The sequence below is a fragment of the Lactuca virosa genome, chromosome 6, assembly GCF_052849685.1.
Source record: "Lactuca virosa cultivar CGN04683 chromosome 6, Lactuca_virosa_CGN04683_v6, whole genome shotgun sequence".
Taxonomy (NCBI): domain Eukaryota; kingdom Viridiplantae; phylum Streptophyta; class Magnoliopsida; order Asterales; family Asteraceae; genus Lactuca; species Lactuca virosa.
In genome coordinates, this window is record NC_136431.1 from 226,067,811 (window position 1) to 226,086,754 (window position 18,944).

At 40.5% G+C, this 18,944-nt stretch overlaps 1 long non-coding RNA gene across 1 annotated transcript; it reads right to left on the reverse strand.

Moving 5' to 3' along the window:
* Positions 1-16,780: 16,780 nt before the first annotated feature.
* On the reverse strand, positions 16,781-17,972 carry LOC145118837 (uncharacterized). The gene is made up of 3 exons (XR_013713517.1): positions 17,800-17,972; positions 17,538-17,607; positions 16,781-16,924 (listed from the first exon to the last, which is right to left on the reverse strand). It is a non-coding gene; the product is annotated as an uncharacterized LOC145118837 (long non-coding RNA).
* Positions 17,973-18,944: the final 972 nt, after the last annotated feature.

An 18,944-nucleotide genomic window follows, 5' to 3' on the forward strand; every position in this document is an offset into this window, starting at 1 on the left:
TGTTAGGAATGATGCGAGATGCATGAAAGGAGTGTATGGCCTTGTAAAGGAGTTTACTCTTCAAGTGTAAACCCTTTAGGGGTGTTTACGGTCCTGGGACCATGTCCCCCATGAGTTTACGGCCGTAAACTCATGGTGGTGCGGTTTTGAGTGTCCAAAGGTCTTATGCATCACAAGGAAGGCTTCTAGGATCAATTCAAAGGCTTGAGAAGTGATTAGGGTTCAAAAGGGTACTCCCTTGGAGTTTCCGGTCCTTGGACCACTCCTTGGGAGTTTACGGTCGTAAACTCTAGGGTTTACGGCCGTAAACCCCTGGTCACTTCGTCTATTTCATGAATTGAGGTCCTAAGCTCATTTACACAAGTTTCTAGTTCATCAAACAAGCTAAGGAAGGGGTTAGGGGCACCAAAACACCCTTTGAGGTGTTTACGGTTTTGGGTTTACGGTTCATGAACCGTAAACTCATGTTTAAACTTCTTGGACATGTTTTTGGGTTTTTAGGCCATTCAAGCAAGTTCCAAGGCTAATAGACATGCATTTGGAGGAGTTTAGGGGCACCAAAACCCCATCTAGGGGAGTTTACGGTTCATGAATGTTCATGGACCGTAAACTCATGGTCCACCCCTAAAACACATGATTCTTTGGTTCTTTGCTCATGCATGCAATCATCCAGGCCATATCTAAGCATTAGAAGAAGATTGGAAGGGTTTTGGGGCTTCAAAACCCCCTTATTGGGAGTTTACGGTTTTGGGAGATGTTCCCAAACCGTAAACACAAGTTTATGGTGAAATGGGATGCTTCCAATCCCGAAAATGTATGCACACTAAGGATAAACAACAACTAGGAAGGATTACTTACTAGACTTGAGCTTGAAACTTGATGATTCTTGCCAAAAAATCGAGTGCTAGAGAGAGAGGGAGTAGAGAGAGAGTGTTTGGAGTGGGAAAAGTGGTCAAAGATGCCCACTCACTCTATTTATATGTGGGAGTCCAAACTAGGTGGAAGTCCCACTCTCTACCGGCATTAAACGGGGCTTAACATTTTACCCGGTAAGACTAACGTAACCCGACTAATTATTTTTAACAAAATAATTTATGTGGGTATTTCATGATTTTAAATTCATCTTTACACCTTAAGAATTTACAACAAGAATTCCAAATGAATTCTTAAACCCAAAATTAACGGAAGACTTTAATGATAAAAATCACTTTTATTAACGGAGTTGGGTTACAGCGACGGAATTAATTTCGGGTTGTCACATCAACTACATTTATTCAATATAGGACCCACATTTGTTCGAGAGTAATTGTGATGGTCAATGAATCAAAAACTTACCATCTAAACTATCCAAAGAGTTTATTGAACCAAACTTAACAATTAAAATACTATAGGAGTATTTGATGTGCTATTTATTTCTAGTATTTATACACTTTTGTGCAGACGCTATGGTCGGGTTTCATTTGTTAGGAGACGCCTATTTCCCCAATCAGGGGAATGTAGGGTGGATTGACCCAGAGGAAGACCCAGAGGAAGACCAAGAGGAAGAACCAGAGGAACACCCAGAGGAGGAACAGGAAGTGGAACTTGAAGATGGACCTGCTGAGCCAGTGGTGGATTTCAAGGAATAGGAGCTCAGTGACAGTGACGATGGTGACTCGGACGCGAAGTCTGAGGTCATCAACCCACCATACCCAGTGAGGGTGCCCGCATACCTATTTAGTCCCAATGGCCCTACGCCTCCATGGGCTCATGATATTTGGAGGTGGAGTAGGCAGCAGGGGCAACGACCCCCGTTTGGTATGGAGCGAAGGTTCTATGATCTTAGTAATGGTGGATCAGTAGATCGAGCGCTTCCGGTCATAGTGAGGCGTACGCGAGATATTGGCAACCAGGATCAGGTTACTGCTGATCAGATGGATCAAATGCGAGCTGCTGTCGCGAGAGCTGAGAGAGAAACACATGAGGTAATCAGAGACTTCCAAGTGAGACAGACAGCTTGGGAGGCACGACTACGAGACACCGAGCGACGGGTAGCTCGTCTCCAGGGTGCCTCCACTTCATTAGCACCACCACCATACACTTCTCACCGCGACTAGGATCAGCTCCACTCTCTACCACCATTAATGTTATGGTTCCCTATTATGTACTACTTTATGTACTATCGACTTTATGATTAACTGATTACATTACTCATAAAGCTGTTATGTTGTCGGATTATATATTTCTCTATGTACTGTATGCCTTTTTGAGGCAAATTTTCATGTATTAAAAATGATTATTACTAGTAAAACAGTTATGTGTTTTAACGTGATGTTGTTATCTGCTATATGTTCTATTATCCTTATTTCATGTTATTGTATGCATTCACTTACACGCGCAACCGAATCACCGAAACCGTTATATACTCAAGGATCTCGAAACCAAAATACACTATGTGCTCATCGTCTTTCTGTTCCATGACAGAAGATGCCTTGAAGACCCCCGCGTAGGAACAACAACACAGATGCACCACCACCACCGCCACCACCAGAGGTGAACTCTGCTGCATTTCAATCAGCAGTTTTGGCTGCAGTTACAGTAGCCTTGGCACACATTCAAACAGGGAACAATGGTGGCGGTAACGGGCAAGGAGCTGGAAGCTAGAACCAAGGGATGAACCAAGGACCTACAAAAGTCTGTACTTACAAAGACTTCACGAATTCCAAACCTCGGACGTATAATGGAACTGGAGGAGTGATAGCTGTAAAGCGGTGGATAGAAAAGGTCGAGTCAGTTTTCGAAATCTACGAATGTCCTGAGGAATGCAAAGTAAATTTTGCAGCTTTCATATTTGTTGACCAAGCTCTTTCGTGGTGGAATGGTCATGTAGAGGCTATGACACTCCCAGTGGCAAATGTTATGCCATGGGAGGAGCTTAAGAAAATGTTAACGGCAGAGTATTGTCCCAGAGGGGAAATCCAGAAAATGGAGCAGGAACTATGGAATCTCACAGTACAGAACTCAGACATCGATGCTTACATCTCAAGGTTCAGTAAATTGTCACTCCTATGCCCGGGTATGATCACATCCGAGGGAAAAAAGATTGAAAGATTCATTTGGGGATTAAGCTCTCCAATCCAAGGAAATGTAATAGCAGCAAACCCTGAGACGTATGACAGTGCTAAAAGACTAGCTAAGAAGTTATATGATCATGGCAACAAGAAGGGTGCCAAACCTAGGGATAAGCAGCGGAACTGGTACCCGCTTTCGGAACCGGAACCGCCTCGGAACCGCCGGTTCCGGAATCGGAACCGCCTTAAGGGGTTCCGGTTCCAGTTTTCATGTTTACAGAACCGCTACCCGTTGGGTACCCGCCGGAACTGGTGTGTGTGTGTGTGTGTGTATATATATATATATATATATATATATATATATATATATATATATATATATATATATATATATATATATATATATATATCACAATCACATACATTATATAGTATCTTCCTGAATAACATCATTTAAAATTCTAGAATTTTAAATAATTTGTTTTAAACCTTTAAATGTCTATATATGATTTTCACTTTGAAATTAAATTATCCCTTCTTAAAATGAATTTATAGATAATAGACATAGGTTACTATTATGTTCAAGTTAGATTCTAATTCATAGAAATATTTGTTTAGCTATGGACTTCAATTCTTTGAATGGTAACTCATAGATATAGTTTTAAATGTTTAAAAAATTCAACATGTTTAACGAACCGGGTACCCGCTAGTGGAACCGCTACCCGCCGGTTCCAGTTCTGGTCCCAACATTTTAGGAACCGCCGGTTCCGGTTCCAAATAATTAAGGCGGGTACCCGCCTACGCTCATCCCTAGCCAAAACTGGTGAAACTGAGGTTAAGAAGGAGGGAAACAAGAAGGAATGGAATAACAAACGAAAAGGGCGACAAAACCAAGGATCATCGAAAAAGCAACAAACCGTAGCAGTCCATGCTGCTGCTGCTCAGGTTGTGCCAGCACCACTTGCTCCAGCCTCATCTGTGCAAACTACCACCAAACCTTACTCAGGAACTCTACCGAAGTTCAACAAATGCAATTACCACCACCATGGAGAATGCAGAGATATGCAGTGTACTAACTGTAACCATAAGGGGCATACCGCCCGGTACTGCAGATCTCCACCCCAACCAAACCAGCATCAAAACAACAACAACAACAACAACAACAACAACAACAACAACAACAACAACAATGGAAACAACAACAATGCAGGGGCGAGTCATACTTGTTACGGATGCGGCGGAACGGGCCATTATAGACGAAACTGCCCCAAAGCCAATGCTCAAGGTACCAGAGGATCGGGCAGGATCCTTACAATAGGGCGGCGTGAAGCGGTTTAGGACCCAGCCGTTGTCACTGGTACGTTCCCACTCAACAGCACTTAAGCATGCATCCTATTTGTTAGTGGCACTGAACGAAGTTTTGTGAGTAATAAATTCAAACACTTACTGAACCAACAAACCCAGAAGCTAAGCGAAGCCTTCACGGTGGAGATGGCTAATGGGAAAACCGAAACAACAAAAGATATATACATAGGTTGCACACTCACATTAAATAATCATTCATTTCCAGTCAACTTGATGCCGATAGATATTAGGAGCTTTGATGTGATTATAGGCATGGATTGGTTAAGCCCCCATCATGCCGACATTATGTGCTACGAGAAGGTCGTTCGCCTTTACCTCCCTAACCAAGAAACCCTAATCATCTACGGCAACAAGTCGGGCGTCAATCTTCGTCTTATCTTGTGCATCAAGGCAAAAAATTGTCTGCACAAAAAGAATCATGCATTTCTCGCTCACGTGGTAGATAAGCGAAAAGAAGAGACGAACATCAATGATATTCCCGAAGTGCGAGATTTTCCCGATGTATTCCCTGAAGATCTCCCAGGAATACCTCCCGAGAGACAGGTCGAATTCAGAATTGACCTTGTACCTGGGGCAATGCCAATTGCCAAATCACCCTAAAGGCTGGCTCCCACTGAAATGCAAGAATTATCAAGCCAGTTAAGTGAACTTCTGGGTAAAGGATTCATCAGACCAAGATTCTCACCATGGGGAGCTCCGGTTTTGTTCGTCAAGAAGAAAGACGGATCCTTCGAAATATGTACGACTATAGAGAGTTGAATAAGCTTACCATCAAAAACGATACCCACTTCCACGGATTGACGATCTATTTGACCAGCTCCAAGGAGCCAGCTACTTCTCTAAAATAGATCTAAGATCTGGTTATCATCAACTTCGAGTCCAGGAAGAAGATATTCCAAAAACGGCTTTCCGAACTTGATATAGCCATTTCGAATTCGTTGTTATGCCATTCGGTCTGACAAATGCTCCTGCAGCGTTTATGGACCTCATGAACCGAGTTTGTCACCCATTCCTTGATAATTTCGTAATCGTATTCATTGAAGACATTCTCATATACTCTCGAAGCAAGTAGTAACACAGTCAACACCTACGACAAATTTTGGAAACACTCAGAGCAGAGAAGTTGTACGCAAAACTCTCTAAGTGCGAATTTTGGATTCGCAAGGTAAACTTTTTGGGTCATGTGGTTAGCAGAGAGGGGATACATGTGGATCCTGCTAAGATTAAAGCTATTGAAGGTTGGGCAACTCCGAAGACGCCAACGGAGATCCGACAATTCTTGGGTCTTGCAGGCTACTACAGAAGGTTTATTCAGAACTTTTCCAAGATAGCCAAACCTCTCACCACCCTAACCCAGAAAAGTGTACCTTTCAATTGGAGTAACAAGCAAGAAATGGATTTTCAAGCTTTAAAGCGAGCTCTCTACAGTGCTCCAGTGTTGTCCTTGCCGGAGGGAACAGAAGACTTCGTGGTGTATTGTGATGCATCGAACCAAGGGCTAGGTTGTGTGTTGATGCAGCGCAGAAAGGTGATTGCATAAGCATCCAGACAACTAAAAACCCACGAAGTAAAGTATAGTATGCATGATCTCGAGCTGGGAGCAGTGGTCTTTGCTCTTAAAATATGGAGGCACTACCTTTATGGTACCAAGTTCACCATTTTCACAGACCACAAGAGTCTCTAGCATATATTGAATCAAAAGGAACTGAACATGAGGCAGCGAAGATGGGTTGAGCTGCTAAATGACTATGAATGCGAGATCAAGTATCACCCAGGCAAGGCTAACGTGGTGGCCGATGCCTTAAGCAGGAAAGAGTACTCGGGCCGCCGAGTGAGAACGCTAACAATAACCATCCATTCCCACCTAACCTCAAAGACCAAGGAATCTCAATCAAAGGCATTGAAGTCGGAGAAAACTGTGAATGAAACGCTATGTGGGATGGATAAGAACCTTGAAGCCAAAGGGGACGGAACCTACTACTTCATGAATAGAATCTGGGTCCCAAAATTTGGGGGATTCAGAGACATAGTCATGAACGAAGCTCATAAGACACGATATTCCGTCCATCCAGGTTCCGATAAAATGTACCTGGACATCAAACAACATTATTGGTGGCCAAACATAAAGGCAGAGATCGCTACTTATGTGGGCAAGTGTCTCACTTGTGCTAAAGTTAAAGTGGAAAACCAGAAGACCTCGGGATTACTGCAACAACCTGAAATTCCCGAGTGGAAATGGGAAAGGATTACAATGGATTTCATAACCAAGTTACCTAAGACAGCAGATGGATTGGATATTATCTGGGTGATTGTCGATAGGTTAACCAAATCCGCCCATTTCCTGCCAATAAAGGAGACATATAAGATGGAAAGATTAACATGGATCTATATAAAAGAGATCGTGAGACTCCATGGAGTACTGATATCTATTATCTCAGATCGAGATAGTAGATTCACTTCACGATTTTGGCAGTCGCTCTAGAAAGCTATGGGAACACAACTAGACATGAGCACTGCCTACCACCCCCAAACAGACGGCCAAAGTGAGCGGACGATTCAAACGCTAGAAGACATGCTCCCGAAGTATCTGCAAGACATAAAGGATGGAAAGATCAAACCATCCTTCGTAGGTATTTATGCTATTCAATCTAATAACTCATCGCATGCTATTTCTTGGGTTCTTGATACATGGTGTTGTTTTCATATTTGTTCTGATTTGCAGGGCCTAAGAAGAAATAGGGATGTGGAGCATGGGAATATAAAATTGATCATGGGAAACAGAAGATCGTCGCCTGTCACCAAGATTGGAGTTTACTCTTTAGTGCTTAGTAGTGGGTTAGGGCTAGATTTGAATAATTGTTGCTATTCGCCAGAAATGGCTAGAAACATCATTTCTTTTCATGGTTTGTACAGACAAGGATTTAGATTTTCATTTGATAATGAAAAAGGTTCTATTAATGCTTATCTTAATGGTGTTTTCTATTTTGAAGCATTGCCTTGTAATGGAATATATGAAACTGTGATGGTTGTAGACAACTTAGGAAATGATGTGTTGCATATCGATTCTTCCAATAGTTTGGACAAAGCATGATTGTGGCTTTGTCGTCTTGGACATGTCAACAAGAAACGCATAGCCCAACTCCAAAAGGATGGAGTGTTGGAGTCATTCGACCTTAGGGACGATGACGTGTGCGAGTCTTGTTTGCTTGGAAAGATGACCAAGTCACCCTTCATTGGCACTTGTGAAATAAGTGAGGGTTTATTGGATCTCATACACACCGATGTGTATGGTCCCTTTAGATCCACCACAAGGGATGCGAGCCGCTTCTATGTGACTTTCACCGACGATTATAGCAGATATGGGTATATCTACTTAATCAAGCACAAGTCAGAAACCTTTGAAAAGTTCAACGAGTTTAAGCAGGAAGTGGAGAATCAGTTGGGAAGGAAAATCAAGATGATTCGATCCAATCGAGGAGGAGAGTACCTAAGTCTTGAATTCCACGACTACCTCAAGGAATGCGGAATCGTTTCGCAATTGACGCTGCCCAGGACACCGCAGTTGAATGGTGTAGCTGAGAGGTGTAATCGAACCTTGCTACACATGGTTCGTTCCATGACGAGTCATGCTTCGCTACCTATCTCATTCTGGGGGTATGCCTTAGAGACTGCCGCCCATATCCTTAACTTAGTCCCAACAAAGAAGGTTGCCAAAACACCTCATGAGATGTGGACATGGAAAGCTCCCTCGTTGGCACATATCAAGGTTTGGGGTTGCGAGGTATTCGTAAGACGAGAGACTCACGACAAGATCGAACCTCGCAGTGAGCAGTGTATTTCATCGGCTACCCACATAAGTCTTTTGGATATCTCTTCTATAGACTGAGTGACAATGTTGTCGTCGTTGCGAGGAGAGGGGTTTTCCGAGAACGAGAACTCATAAGCTAAGGAGAGAGTGGGAGGCAAGTCGATCTTGAAGAGCTTCAAGAATCGAGCGATGAAGGAACCTCTGGCACTGGCACTCAACTTGAGAAGGAAACTCTTGTTGAACCGATTGACGAGTCCTTACCTCTTAGACGTTCCAATAGAGTTAGTGTTCCACCCCAATTTAATGGTTTTCATATTACTACTGAAGGGGATACATTTATTAGTGATAGTACACTAGTAAATTTGGACGAACCTAACAGTTACAAGGAAGCCATGGCAGGCCCGGAGTCTGCGAAATGGAAAGAGGCAATGGACAGCGAGATTCAGTCCAATAATGACAACCAAGTTTGGAATCTGGTTGATAATGTGCCAGGTCGTAAGACGGTTGGGTGCAAGTGGATCTTCAAGAAGAAGACCAACATAGATGGGAAAGTACACACTTATAAAGCACGAATGGTTGCGAAGGGCTTTACTCAAACTCCCGGAGTTGACTATGATGATACCTTCTTACCAGTTGCGAAGATAAAGTCTATTAGGGTGATGCTAGCCATTGCTGCATTTCATGACTATGAAATATGGCAGATGGACGTCAAAACCGCTTTCCTTAATGGGAAGTTGGCTGAGGATGTTTACATGAGCCAGCCAGAGGGTTTTGTCGATGCGAAGCATCCTAATAGAGTGTGTAAGCTTGAGAAGTCCATTTATGGATTGAAACAAGCATCTCACAGATGGAATCTTTGTTTCGATGAGAAACTCAAAGAGTTTGGCTTCCTACGAAGCGAGGATGATTCATGTGTATATATCAAAGCCAGTGGGAGTATAGTTAGCTTCCTCGTATTGTATGTTGATGACATACTACTCATAGGAAATGACATGACGACCTTGCAGGAAGTCAAGTCCTGGCTTGGGAAGTGTTTCGCTATGAAGGATCTCGGTGAGGCTACCTATATTTTGGGAATAAGGATAGTGAGAAACAGGAGTAAAAGATTAATAGGACTTAGTCAGAATACTTACTTGGACAAGGTACTAAAACGTTTTAATATGGAGAATTCCAAGAAGGGGGGGTTACCGATCCAAAGCAATGCAAAGTTGAGTAAGACTCAAAGCCCGAGTATCGAAGTCGAGATAGCAGAGATGAGCCGAGGACCTTATGCTTCCGCAGTTGGCTCGATCATGTATGCTATGACTTGCACTCGCCCTGATGTGGCATTCGCTCTGAGCATGGTCAGTAAATATCAAGGGAACCCTGGCAAAGCACATTGGACCGCAGTCAAGAATATTCTTAAGTACCTTCGGAGGACCAATGAATGATTTCTAGTCCTCGGTGGGAGTGACGACTTAAGGGTGCGAGGGTACAGTGACGCCAATTTTCAGACCGAGCGAGACAACTACCGTTCTCAGTCGGGCTGGGTCTTTACCCTAAATAGAGGAGCAGTGACTTGGAAAAGTTCCAAGCAGGAGACCATAGCTTACTCAACGTGCGAATCAGAGTACATAGCGGTGAGCGAAGCATCAAAGGAGGCGATATGGTTGAAGAACTTCATCGGATACCTTGGAGTTGTACCAGCCATAAAGGAGCCTATGGAAATTTTCTGTGATAATGAAGGAGCAGTTGCCTTGACAAATGAACCAAGGGATCACGGTAGATCTCGACATATCGACAGGAAATATCATTTTATTCAACATCGGGTGGAAGAGGGACTCCTCGTAGTGAAGAGGGTATCGTCAGAGGATAACCTAGTAGATCCCCTTACAAAGGGACTGAGTAGGGTTAAGCACTTGCAGCACGCTAGGAGCATTGGGCTGAAGGACGATATTAGTTTAGATTAGATAATTTCGAAACGTGTAATAGATAAATTGTAATTGACATTTGATGATTAAATAAAGGAGTATTATTTATGAGTAACGTTACTGTCCTATGTTAATTATTTATCTGTTGTTTCATTTTGCATGTTTTGACTTCCTTAATAATAAGATTATTCGAACTGTCCACAGTCGCTCATACTTTGGAAGTAGGTATGAATGAAGACTGTCATGAATTGTTTGTAGACTATCTAAAGTGTATTAGACATAACAAAGGTTTGCTGCAATGTTCATGAGTGCTTATGAATAAGGATTTGAGCATTGGATTAAACCCACGCTTGCTGGCATCACTTCATGGAATTTATCACGAGTGATCGCAAGACGATAATATCATATAGTCTTTAAACCTAGATATATGGTTTATTGTTTGTGAGTTGGTTGTGCATTGATAATGCGTAAACGCATCAGTAACTTGATGTTATAAAATGCATTGTTGTGTACGATTCGATGAGTGAATAGTAAATACATATAAGTCGAAGTTTATATGTTCCTTTTATCCTAAGAGGGTAAAAGCGATATATGGGCCCCTCGATGATTTGGTTTGACTTATGTGTCGGGCCCGGTCAGGACAAAGTTGATGTGTTCAACGGATTTCTATGTCGAACAAATCAGAGATCGAGAAATAAACTATTGGACAATAAGTATGACTTAGTTCCATGTGATTGTCCGCACGATATCTAGAACGGAGGACTATACGATCCCTTATCTAAAGGACAGGCGACTGATCAAAGTTGACAGCGGCTTATGAGAACTACAATTGCTAATCGGATCCTGAAGTTGTATTTGCATTTATAGTTACTAGACTTATCCAAGTGGGAGACTGTTGGATTAGTGTCTAAGCCTGTAACTATATTTGGTATGTACTTGACCCGGTTGAGCATGGTCCTTTTGGGTTGCCTTCACCAAAGCAACTTGACAGGATGATTTATTAAGAAAGTGGATATTATGATTTATTAATATATTATAAGAATAATATATTAAAGGAGAAATCATATAGTTTAATTAATATTAGTCAAGAATTAATTGAGAATTAATTTTGTGGCTAAAAGAGATTAATTGAATAAAGGGGACTGGAACTGTCAATTGTGTGATAGTTGATTTTGGGCTGAGAATCCTTATGGATTAGGGCATGGACGAAATTAAGGTGGAGTCCATCTTGAATTCGTCCAACGGGGCCTTATTCTGGAAGATTCTTTGGACTGCTTAAGGCCTAAGCTATCCAATTAGGGTTTTGACTGAAACCCTAGCAGCATAAGTATATAAGGACCCCTAGGGCTAGCAAAATCGGCCACTCGATCCCTTGGAAGCTTGGAGCCGAATTCTAGCCTCTCATCCTCTCTCCTAAACATCATCCTTTTGCCTTGGTGTTTGTAAGCCATTAGAGGCATCACATTTGAGGTGCTTGGTTCTCGTAAGATTTAAAGATTCAAGTTTCTTACTACAATCAAGAGGTAATATTATTACTTGGTTTATATAGATCTCAAGTTTTGTAGTATGATAGATTAGGGTTTCAAGTCTTGGATGAGTTGCATGTACAATAGAGAAACCTAGATCCAAGCTTTAGGGTTTTGTATGAGCACATATGATTGTTCTTTTGTAAAAAAACCAATCAGCTACCTGCGGAGCTCAACAACGTACACCCCGTTTTCCACGTGTCGAACCTGAAAAAGTACTTATCAGATGAAACCCGAGTCCTTCCCCTGGATGAGATCGAAGTAAATGAAAATATCCTATTATTTGAAGAGCATGTTGAGATAATGGACAGAGAAGTGAAGCGTACAAAACAGAGCCGCATTCCAATTGTGAAGGTTCGACGGAACGCTAAGCGTGGACCGAAATTCACATGGGAACGCGAAGAACGGATGAAGCAAAAGTACCCTCACCTACTCTCTCGTTCTTAGTACTATCCTTCAAAAGAATTTCGGGGCGAAATTCCCTCTAACGGGGGGATGATGTCACAACTAGCATTTTTGGCTAGGAAATTTTGTCTACCTGTAACCAACTCCTGTATAACTTGTAACTCTAAGATGATGTTATGCACAATGCTCATTCAAAAACAACTATCTGAATCGAAACTCACTCGTGAAGTCCAAAACCTACTTCAATACATTTCATACACTCAACTATGGGTTTGTAACCCTAATGTCCCGGTTCAAACTCGGGATGGACCAGGATCCTTTTATTGGGCCTGTTGGGCCAATAAACTATCAATTTGATTATTTAGTACAAGGAACCCCATTTGGGCTCTAGTTGAACACACATTCATTAAACTATAGCATAATGGGCCTTATTGGGCCTAGAATGTCTCACTTTGTTTTCATGGGCCTTATTGCGCCAAAAACTATCCCTTTGATTTTAATGGGGACTAAACTGCACAAATGGTCCCTGTGGTATGTCGAAAATTGCCACTTTGGTCCAAAAAAGTTTGGAGTAGCACCACTGGTCCAAAGCTTTAATTTTGTTGCTAGTTTGGTCCAAAAGTTTTGGAACATTATTAAATTGACGAATTTGCCCTTGATATTTTCTTTTTCCATTTTTTTTATTTACTTCTAAAACTTTTATAATTAAAAAACAAAAAGAAACTAACCCCCACCCTCACTCCGTCCCCCACTCCAACCCTCTCTCTCTCTCTCTCTCTCTATATATATATATATATATATATATATATATATATATATATATATATATATATATATATCTTCAGCTAACTTGACCATCACCGGAAAGCTTGAATACCATTGCCGGAAAATATGAACGCAACCACCATCACTGGAAAAGAACGCAATCACCACCACCGGAAAAGATGACCGTTTCAACCACCGCATGTCAACACCACACCCCCATCTACTAGAAAAACCTTCGATCTGAAAAGCATTGTTTCCCGACGGCAAAGACAAACAAACCTTCGATTTTCCGGCATAGACCGACAAACCTCCGATTTTCCGGTGAGACAAAAAAACCCTCAAAAACCTCCTTAAACGTTGTCGATCTGAAAAAGATCCCCCTCTTTAAATCTAGCTCGTGGTCGTTGTCGGTTTTCAGACAAAAAAACTCTTCCCCATGTCGAAACCATGAAGGTCGTCCGTCTCCGGATCTGTTTTCCGAAACGCCGCCTCTTCGCATACGCCGGAGTCGGATATGGCACCCTTTACCCAAACGATTTAAGGTTTTCACTCCATAAACCCTCAGATCTGAAAAACTTCTCGTCGAAGCTCGGGTAATAAATAGATACGAAACCCTTCATTGGTGATGAAAACCCACCATCGGAGCCCTTCTTTGGCACTGAAAACCAACCGTCGCAGCCGCCTATTATAGCAAACCGTAGTGTCGCCGTCTTTCATAACAAACCGTAACGTCGTGTCTCTTCGTTTCACTCCTCTTCCGACGGTGGTGGCGGCTTCCGGTGGCGGTGGTGGTTGTACTGCTGATGGATGCACAGATAAAAGGGATGAGGGGTTATTACATTTTGTTTCTTATTTATATTAAAAAAATAATAATAAAATTAATAAAAGAAAACAGAAAAAGAAAATAACAAGGGAAAAATCGTCACTATAAATATTTTCAAAAAACATTGGACCAAAACCACAACAAAATGAAAGTTTTGGACCTCTGGTGCTAGTCCAAACCTTTTTGCACCAAAGTGGCAATTTTTGACATACCACAGGGACCATTTATGCAGTTTTGTCTTTAATGGGCCGAAAACCCATTACTCTCATCATATTGGGCCGTAAACACTTGTGTGGGCCCAATGGGTCGGAAATATTCTATTTGGGCTAATATAGTCTCCATTTATGTTCAAGCACAATACCTATCTCTTTTCCTCCCCTCTCCACCCCTCGGCCTTTAATAAAACAAATGTGGAAATGGCTAGATTTGTGACACCTCCATATTGTTTTGCATGTAAACATGCATATTACCCCACAAATATCTAAGGAAAATAACAATTAACCACTAAGTATTACCTAATCTTCTCTTATCCCTCTCTTCTTCTAGTCTCGGCCGAAGCCACCACCCCACCACCTTCATTTTTACTCTCAAACTCACCAAAAAATTCTCTTTAGATCTCTCAAGAAAATCTCATTTCCCTCTCCAAATTCGTGTGTGCTTGTGTGGTATTCAAGAACACTTCATCAAAGACCGTCACTTTTGGGATAAACTACTCTCTAAACAAGATGTTTAACTTCATTTTATGATAAATCCTTCACTCCTTAACACTCCATTTCATGATCCATGTTCATAAAATATCCTAGAATTCAAAGATCTCTTCAAAGAGGTGAGTTAGGCCGAAAACTCCTCCAATCTCCTTCCAAAACCAAATCCATCTCCCAATGTGAGTTTATACCTCCTATTTTCGGTTTTTACTAAGTTTTGGGGGAGAATACAAGTTGCTTTGTGTAGATCTATGTGTATATGCATGTTTATGTGTGTTTTTCATGATATGTGTTGTGATTATGTGTTGAAAGCTTACTAAACTCGAAAAATTTGCTAAAACATGATGATATTTGTAAAACAAAACACTTGATGCAACTTATTATGAAAATAAAAGGATTAAAACATTTCAAGGATGTTTGAAACTAAGAAAATCGTGTAAGGGGCCAAAATGGACAAAATAATCAAAAAGTAAGGTTCTTATGTAACTCACGGTTTTGAAATGACCAAAAAGGGTTATTGTAAATAAACATGGATCTTTATGATATTCATGATTTTAAAAGGGCTAAAAGTGTAAATTTTTACAAATGGGCCTCAAATTGGGCCCTCACGGTTTCATCGGCTAAGTTTGTAAATTTTTGGACTTTTGTGGACTTAAGTGTCATTTTAAACAAATTTGAGCCAAAAATTTTATTTTTCGGTTATATGGACTGAAAATGATAATTTTATTAAACTTTTGCCAAAATAGGTTAAATTATATGCTTTTGGGCCGAAAATGTAAATTTTCATACCATTGGGCCGAGAATGCCAACTTTCATAAAATTGGACCGAAAATGATATTTTTGACAAAAGTTGGATAAAAATGTTATTTTATTTGAAACTAGCCCTTAAATGTAAACTTTTGGTCTTAAGGGACCTAAAGTGTCATTTTTACCAAAAACATGCCTAAATTGTAAATTTTTAGTCTACTGGACCAAAAATGTCAATATTACAAAAAGTGAGCTTTTATGTCATTTTGGTAAATAATTGAACAAGAACGAACAATACAATAACAAACGAGTCAAATACGTGAAATTCACTTCTATTGGGTCTGGAATATAATTTACATGTTTAGTGGGCATTAGTTGTCCTTTTACAAGTTTATTGAGCCTTGAATAAACAATACATGTTTAGTGGGCCTTAGTTGTCCTTTTACATGCTTATTGGGCCTGGAATATACAATACATGTTTAGTGGGCCTTAGTTGTCCTTTTACATGCTTATTGGGCCTATAATATACAATACATGTTTAGTGGCCTTAGTTGTCCTTTTACATGCTTATTGGGCCTGGAATATACAATACATGTTTAGTGGGCCTTAGTTGTCCTTTTACATGTTATTGGGCCTGGAACACACATTACCTGTTTATTGGGCCTTTGTAGTCCATTTACATGCTTGTGGGCTTCATACATTCACATACATACACTTTGGGCCTTGTATACTTACAACATACTCGGAAAACATGATTTACTACGTTAAATAGTGTGATACAATATTCACGTAAATTTAGTTAAGTTTCTTGTGAGACACGTATTCATCCGTACCTACCTAGCGTACAACCTTAAGTCATGTAGTTATAACCAGAGTCTCATGGAGGGAGAGCGAGAGTTTGTGTATAGATCTATACGGGGTTGACACCCCATCCCTGAGTTGTTCGCTACAACTAGACTAGGCTAGTCTAGGATGAGAAACCTTACCTTAAACAAGTCGACGCCTGAAAAACGTCATGACAGGCAGATCAGTCAAATCAAGTATGGTTATAACGACTCACAGAGAAATTAACGCCATTATAAATTTACGGAATACATATACAGCTTGATAACACGAAAACATACATACACTGGTACTCGGTCTTAGGGTTTTAAGACCACAATATTTTATAAACAGAAAATATCGGATTTTTTAGGAAAACATACAACTGTACAATACCTTCTACTTACAACAGAAAATATCGGATTTTCTGGGATTACTCACTTTATACATTTTCAAACAATAACACACATGCATTAATAGAAGATCGGACACAAACCTTCCAAACCATTTTTCAGAAAATATCGAATTTTCTGGTGTTTACAAAGCAATACAAAACATTTTACTCAAACATGCTTATGAACTCACCAACATTATATATGTTGACGTTTTCAAAATAACTTGTATTCTCATGGAATCTTTAAGCGGAATGGTCAGCAAGAACATGTAGAAGTTGTCTTATATTGTTATCATTATACATTGTGTGACATCCCCATTTTCACGGCCAGAAAAGACCGATTTTGTTTATGCTTTGTTTAAAAATCAGAGTAACATTTTAAATAAAAGTGTTGCGGAATTTGTTCCCAAAATAAAATATGATAAAGATTTATCAAAGCATTTCCGTAGAAATGTATTTCATTAAAAACCTCGGGATGTCATGTTCAATACAGATCAAAAGCATAAACAGTACAATATAAGCCTTACTACATTTATTCATATCTACAGGCCTATATCCGTAATTCTCTCATCCCAAACATCATATCTATGCTCGTGCGCCACTACCTGTAATACAAGAAACTGAGTGGGTCAGGCTTGGGAGCCTGGTGAGCACATAGGGTTTTCAACCCACAATAAATAAGTTTATTAATTTCATCAATCAACAATAACCCGATTACCCGTTCCCGTTATCCTCACATTACATCCCTAAAACACCTATCATAAGGGACCTAGACTAAGGATCAATATCGGGATGGACACTACTGCCAAGGGGTTTCCTCAACAATAAATGTCCTAAAGGCAACCATGAGGGGGATGGAGTACACCGGTGAACACATCGTTCACAAACACCTACAGGTTGCGAGCCTGCTAGCGTTCCACTGGACTGTCTAGAAGAGTCTGTGGTCGTCATCCATACTCCGCTAGATGACAGAATCAACAACAACAACATCGAGGCCTCTCATCATTTTTTCACACGTCGTCTTATTACATCTACCCATGTTTTACCCCAACATTTTTGTAGATATAAAATACATATACAGTTTAAATTATTTAAAACATGTATAAAAATCTTTCATCAGCATAGGCAGCAAGTATTCAGATAATATGCCCACATAGCACGTAATTAATATAAAATACTTCATATCTATGTGTAAGATGAAAGTAACTATGCACTCACCTGATTAGGTGGTGACTCGGTATTTGAACAGCACTTCGTTATCTCAAAACAATTTTTCCTTGACCAAAACCTAGTATTAATACCACTAGAGTTTAGTTTTAACGTTAACCGTGACTAATTAATAGTCTAGCTATGATTATTATTATATAAGCGTTAAATAACACTCAATATATAAATAATAATAGCCCAAATAATTATTTTAAGGACCTAATAACATTACTATAATTATTTAATAGTTATATTAAAATTTTCGTAGGCGTACCTTACTTACAGCGGGTTTTTCTCAAAACCGGGCTTCGCTGGAGCAGCGTTTCCGAGCCGAAAGGTTCTTTTCTCGGGACTCCGGGAGCCTCGGAACTTCCTTCGGGTGCTAGGGGGTTTACCTAGACTTTAGGGGCTCAAGGAGCTTAGAGAGAGAGAGTTTAGAGAGAGAGAGAGTGGAAGAGGAAAGGTGTAAGAAATGAGAGAACCCGGCACTTCTATTTATAGTGAGTTGGGGCATGTGGTGGCCTTCTGGTGGTGCCACTTGTCCAAATTCTGGTGGTGCCACATGTCCAATTTCTGGTGGTGCCACATGTCCAATTTCTGGTGGTGTCACATGTCCAATTTCTGGTGGTGCCATGTGTCCAATTTCTGGTGGTGCCACATGTCCAATTTCTGGTGGTGCCATGTCACCCAATATCGCGTATCAGCCTCCCGTCTTAGAAAAATCATAACTCTCGCATACGAGCTCCGTTTTTGACGTTATTTATATCCATGCGAAGGCGGGAACGTAATCTACAACTTTCGTTTAGACTCCGTTGGCTAATTTTGAATTTATTTTAAAAGTTATATTTTTAACAGGCCGGGACAGGATTGGTCCGTTAAAAATTCATAACTTCTTCATCCGACGTCCGTTTTCGTCTGTCTTTTTATTGTTACGCCACAATTAAAGATCTCTTCGATTCTCGTTTAGGTCGTGTCGGCTAAAAACTCGCTTTATCATAAATTCACTATTCACGCTTCCCGGTATCGTGCCGGTTCCGTCGTGAAACTTCGTCGGGTCATAACTTCTTCGTTATAACTCGGATTTCGGCGTTCTTTATATCTCCGGAATCCTTGTTTTGACCACTACAACTTTATGTAAAGATATCGGGCTTATCTTATATTTTAATTTTGACGCTTATTTTTATTCTTTATTAATTATACATTTATAAATAAATAATAAGCACATAAATTCACAAAATACTCAAATATTTCATTTTTATTACATCAAAAGAGTTACAATAGTTGACCTAGACTATTACATCGTCTAAAAATGCTTAGCCCCGAAACCCGGGCGATACAATTCTCTCCCCCTTAGGATGATTCCGTCCCGGAATCATGCGTCAGCAAACAGATGCGGATAGCGACTCATCATGTCATCCT